The following is a 5,604-nucleotide window of genomic DNA, read 5'->3' on the forward strand; positions in this document are numbered from 1 at the left end:
GGAGAGAGAGAGAGAGAGAGAGAGAGAGGAGGGGAGGAGGGGAGGACCCAGGGAGGGGAGAGGAGGGAGGGGAGAGGCAGGCAGCAGGTAGGGGTGGGGCGCCTGCGCACTGGCTTCTCCATTCCCCTCCGCATCGCCCCTCCTCTCCTCCCTCCCTCCCTCTCTTTTTCTTGCAGCATCAAGTACCAACACCTCCCTCCTCCTCTCCTCCCTGCTCTCTCTCTCTCCTCCCTCCCCCACTCTCCTCTCTCTCTCTCTCTCGTCGGTTTTCCTGCCGGGCTGCTGCTGCTTTGCGCGCTGCGGGGCCCACACTGCGACCGCACCGAGGGGGACCAGGAAGAAAAGCCGCGGACCGAAAAGGGGCCAGCCTGAGCCAGAGCGGCGGGAGAGGCACGATTCCTTTTTTAAAAAAAAGCAGAAGAAAGAGCAGAGGAGGAGGGTTTACCGCCGCGGGAGAACAGTAAACCTCCGAAGAAGCAAGCAGCAGAAGGCGGAGACGCGTCACAGCGCCGTTCTCCCTCCCAATCGCTCCGGATCCGTTCATCCACAGACCAGAACCGACGGGAGAGGACGAGCCACAACACAAAGAACCAGTTGGGGAATCTCGGAGCGCCAAAACGACGAACGACGCGGTGTTTGGAAACCTCCCCCCCTCCCCCCCCGGACGCAGGGCCGATTCTTCCGTTTTGTAGCAGCTCGCGGACACCATGAAGGACCGTAACGGCGGAACTTGCGGAGCGAAGCGCACATTTTCCTCTTTTCTTCATCCATGTTGGCCTCCATGATCCCCCTCTCCTCCTCCTCTCTCCTCCTCCTCCCGCAAGCCGCCGCAGCTCCAACGGCCTCCGCCGCCTCTCCTCCGAGCGCCGCGGTGCGGTGCGGTGCGGGAGAGGGGAAGCCGGTGCAATAAAAAAACCTGCCAAATAAAAAAATTAAAAAGAGCCCCATTGGTTTGGCGCCTCTGCGGAGGAGGTGCGGAGGCTGCGGGCTTGTGCTGCGGCTCTCCATGCTGTTGCATACAGAGTGCGGAGCTGCAGATGGAGGCCTCCCCTCTCCCTCCTCTCTCTTCATCGTCTCCTCTCTCTCGGGGTGCGGGGATGTTGGGTTCGTTTGTGCGGGGGGCGCCGGCTGGAGGTCACGGTTACAGCCCGGACATTGTTGTCATTTAGTGTGTTTGAGCTGTGGGGGCCGATGAGAGAGCGGTTAGACGCAGAGGCCCAGCGGCGGCTCTCCGCGCGCGCTCTGCAGCGCTGCATGCATGATGGGGAAAAACGGGTTCGGCTCTAAAAAGAAATTAATATAATAAAAAACGCTCCCTTCCATGCTAAATGTGATCCTGCACGTCCATGCATGCGTGGCCTGGGATGACCTGATGGAGGAGGAAGGGAGGGAGGAGGAGGAGGAGGAGGTTGACTCTCAAATGAGCCGCGAACCAAAATGCAGTGATTTTTTTTTTTTTCCATCGAGGCCGGCATCCTGCAGCCAAGCGCGGCGTCCCCTCCCTGATTGAGCCGCGTGAATGTGGGAGCATCAAGTCCCGATCAGGAGGGTCGATCGGTGGATCAGGATGGCGGCTTTATCCGCGTGTTCTGCCCGCTCCCTCCTGTACGGGCTGATAGTGGGGGGTCCCTCCATTGTACTACAGCCTTCACCATTTTATGACCGTGCGCTCCGCAGCGGTGGAGACTGATGGAGGCTTTGACGCGTGCGGCAGCCGTGCGGTGCGGTGGCGGTGCGAACAGCTGATGCTGGCGGTTTGGGCGGATTGGGAGGAGGGGTCCGTGTGGTGAGCAGGGAAGGGGTTAGGGGGGGGGGGGTGTCAAACATCAGCTGCTCAAACTGCAGCAAGCTCCACGCGCCGACACCACCCGGGTTCCAACCGGGTTCGGGTGCAAGAAGCTGAAACACTCATCCATCAATCAGTCTGTCCTTCTATCTATCAGTCTATCTATCTATCTATCTATCTATCTATCTGTCTATCTATCTATCTATCTATCAGTCTATCTATCTATCTATCTATCTATCTATCTATCTATCTATCTATCTATCTCTATGAATCAATCAGTCTATTGATTTGTTGGATGTTTTAATGAATTAATTTCCATTTTATTAGATTTTCTGCACCTCCATTTTCCTCCCTCCTTCCATCTCTCTCTCTCTCTCTCTCTCTCTGTGTGTTGTAAATATATTGATCAGAACCTGATAAATAGTATCTGATCAGTAAATCAGCAACTGATAGGTGTGTGTGTGTGTGTGTGTGCCGCCTGCCGCACTGCTGTCCATCCATCCCTCCGTCCATCCTCTCGTTTCTCTCTTCCATATTATTTCAGCTGTTCATCCTTCCCTCTACAATCCTTCCTCCCCATCATCCTCCTGTGTCTCCTCCATCCCTCCTTCCTTCATCCATTCCTCCATTTTTACTTCCTCCTGTTTCTTTTTCCACTTTCTCCCCTCATCCTTCCATCTCTTCTTCCAATCCTTCATCCCTCCATCTCTCATTTCAGCTTTCTCCATCCTTCCTTTCCCTTCTCTTTCCATCCCTCGCTTCAGTTTTGCTTTCACTTTCCTTTCATCCTTTTATCACTTCTTATTTCCACCTTTCCATCTCACATCCCTCTATCTTCCTGTCATTGCTACATCCTCCATCCTCCCTCCATCCTCCATCCCTCCCTCCAGGTTTAAATCTTCCCTCACTTTGTTTGCTGTCTGTGAGCAGCAGAAATATCTTCAGACAGACGTCAGTGAATAAATGAAGCCGTTTAAGTGTGGAGGTGAACCGGTCCGATCTGTGGAGGTTGTAAGCTTCCTCGCACCAGAAAGGTCGGATTTCCATATGTTTTGACCTTTGACCTTTGACCAGAGCTCTTTTAACGACCTCGTCATCCTGTCGTGTCGTCTTCGGCTCCGACTGGAGAGTTCAACAGGACGCAGTCGAGTTAAAATCAGTCAGAATTTGAACTGAGTTTGGTTGGAAACGTGACTCCACGTTCTCTCTTTCATTTGTCACTTCCTCTTCTTCATCATCTTTCTTTCCACCTTTCTTTCTCTCTTTCAGCTCTCCTCCGTCCACCTATCACTCCTCGTCTTACTTTCTTCCTGTCCTCCCATCCCCCATCCCTTAATCCCTCCCTCCGTCCATCCGTCCACCATCGCTCCTTTTCCCCACTTTACAACCCTCATCCCTCCATTACATCTTCTACAGCTTTCTATCTTCCTCAGGTTCTCTCTGTCTGGTTCTCTGTGAGCGTCACGCCTCCTCCGTTCGGCCTCGGTCCTTTTTTTTTTTTTGCTCATTAACGAGTCTCTCCTCCTGTCGGCCATGTTGGACGATCACCGGACTGAAATCCGGCTCACGTAATGCTGCCGGTAACAGATGCTGCTGTATCATGCAGCAGCAGCAGCAGCTCGGTAGTAATAATTATATTTTTATGTAATCGTCCACATCACAGTGACGCTGGCTGCTCTCCTCCTCCTCCTCCTCCTCCTCCGAGTGCACACGAGTGTGAGCGAGCGCTGTCAGTGGAGCAGTAGTAGCAGTAATGTTCCTTTGAGACATCACAGACTTTAAAGGGTCATGAGACGGGAGCAGGTGAATGCAGCGTGGTCTGAATATTGAATAGGGTTTGGTTGGTGTGTCGCTCTCTCTTTTTGTTGCTTTAATGTCATATTTTAGTTTTTGGTGAGGTTTAAACGCGTTGGGGCGTTCGTCTGCCTCACAGTTGGTCAGCGTCTGCATGTCACTGAACACTCGCTGAAAAAGACATCCAGAAAAATACGTCAATGAATTAGAAAATCACGTTTTATTGAACTGGAAGTGGTTTGTTTGCGTCCTGCTATTTGTTGGACGTGGTTCTTTTGTTAAGAAGAAGACATATTTTTTTAATGAATTCAAAGACTCGTCCTTTCCGACAGGGAACTGAAGTCGTTATATCGCTCCCTTCAAAGCCACCAGACTCCATTGATATAAACACTAATTTTACCTCTCAGAACACAGCAGTTTCTGCTCTGCCGCTGCCTCCATCAGTCAGTCTGTTTGTGTCATTGTGTGACTTTAGTGTTTTAACATGTTAATTCAGATCCGAACTAACGTTGGACGCTGCAGAACTAGGCAGCGGTGGACTAGAACTTCTGAGTTCTGAGAGATAAAATTAGTGTTTTTCTTAAAGGGGTCTGGTAGATGGATATAACAGCTTCAGTTCCCTGTCAGAAAGTGCTGAAAATACTTTAAATATAACGTACACTTATAGATTTTTAAATATACGATATGTTTTGCTGCTGCCCCGCCCACAGAAGCACTCGGACGCCGTTTTTTGTTGGTCAGGTTGAATAAGGAAAGAGGCCAGTAGTCAGAGTATCGGTTAGATTCAGTGTCTGCTGTAAATGTAGGACTGTTTACGTCCAGTGATCTGAAGCTGTGATATAAAGCAGCTGTGTGCAGAGTACATGCAGTGTGGCACAGATTGTGCCTAACAACTATTAATCTGTGGGTAAGAACGGCCGCGCTGTAGAGACAGAGTTCCTGCACGTCTTTAGAGACGCCAAGCTCTTGTTTATATTTCTGGCTTATTGTATGATTGCATAATAATACTATAATATATGCTATATGCTAACAGGGATTCATTCCTCTCCTCCACCACCAGAAAGATACTGTCTATATCATACAGAATGATGATTGAGCAGTTTTCTGCTGAGGGAATTTATACTTCTACTCCGCTACGTTACCTTTATTTCAGTGTAATGATTGTTACGTTGACTCCTTCTCTCTTAAATTCTGTATTGACTGTTTGCTTTGTATTGGATTTACTCACAAAGCGATGCATCCTCTCGTTATAGGAGGGCTAACCTAACGCACGTTTTTATTATTATTTATTAATCTCCGCCCCAACGTCAATGATGTTCCTCCACAGAGCTCAGACTGTAACTCCAACCCTGCCTGGCAGGAAGAGCTTTGATTGGGCCCAAAACATCAGGTCCGACCTGAGCCTGGAAAGATTTGGTGTGAATCCAAACCGCAGAAGCAGTTTGGGGTTTGAACCCGAATCTCCGCTTAAAATAAATAAACGAGTTAACACATAAATAGTTTATTAGAAGCTAAAAAACGACATTGTTCAAGTAATACAGCGCCGATTATTACAAAACGAATCAATAAATGAAGACATATTTTACACTGTGGGTGTTCTGACTAAGAAGAGAGACGAAGAAGAAAAGACTGCTGGGTAATAAACTGTGTGTGTCTCGTTTTAATATCATTGATTATAACAAAAGGCGGGGGGGTTGGGGGTAAGTAGGGACATAATTCACCTTCAATGGTGTCAAATGGATGATTAAAAAAACAGATACTGTAAAATGAAATCATCTTATTTATTGACGATGTTCGATCCGGTCGATCAGATCTGACCTCACTCTGCAGATTAATCTTTAAAAACTTCTGATGTTCTGTTCCACACAGTCAGAGAACGAATTTAAAGCTCTTCTTATAATCAATTAGGTTTTTATTAATCAAAAAACAGTCGCCACATTAATCGATGATGAAATATTAAATATAAGAAGCAGAATGATGCTAAAAAAATAACCAGAACATCAGGACACGGCAGATCACTTTGT

This window comes from Morone saxatilis, unplaced genomic scaffold (assembly GCF_004916995.1).
Source record: "Morone saxatilis isolate NCDOM2014 unplaced genomic scaffold, NCSU_SB_2.0 Contig14, whole genome shotgun sequence".
Lineage (NCBI taxonomy): Eukaryota > Metazoa > Chordata > Actinopteri > Moronidae > Morone > Morone saxatilis.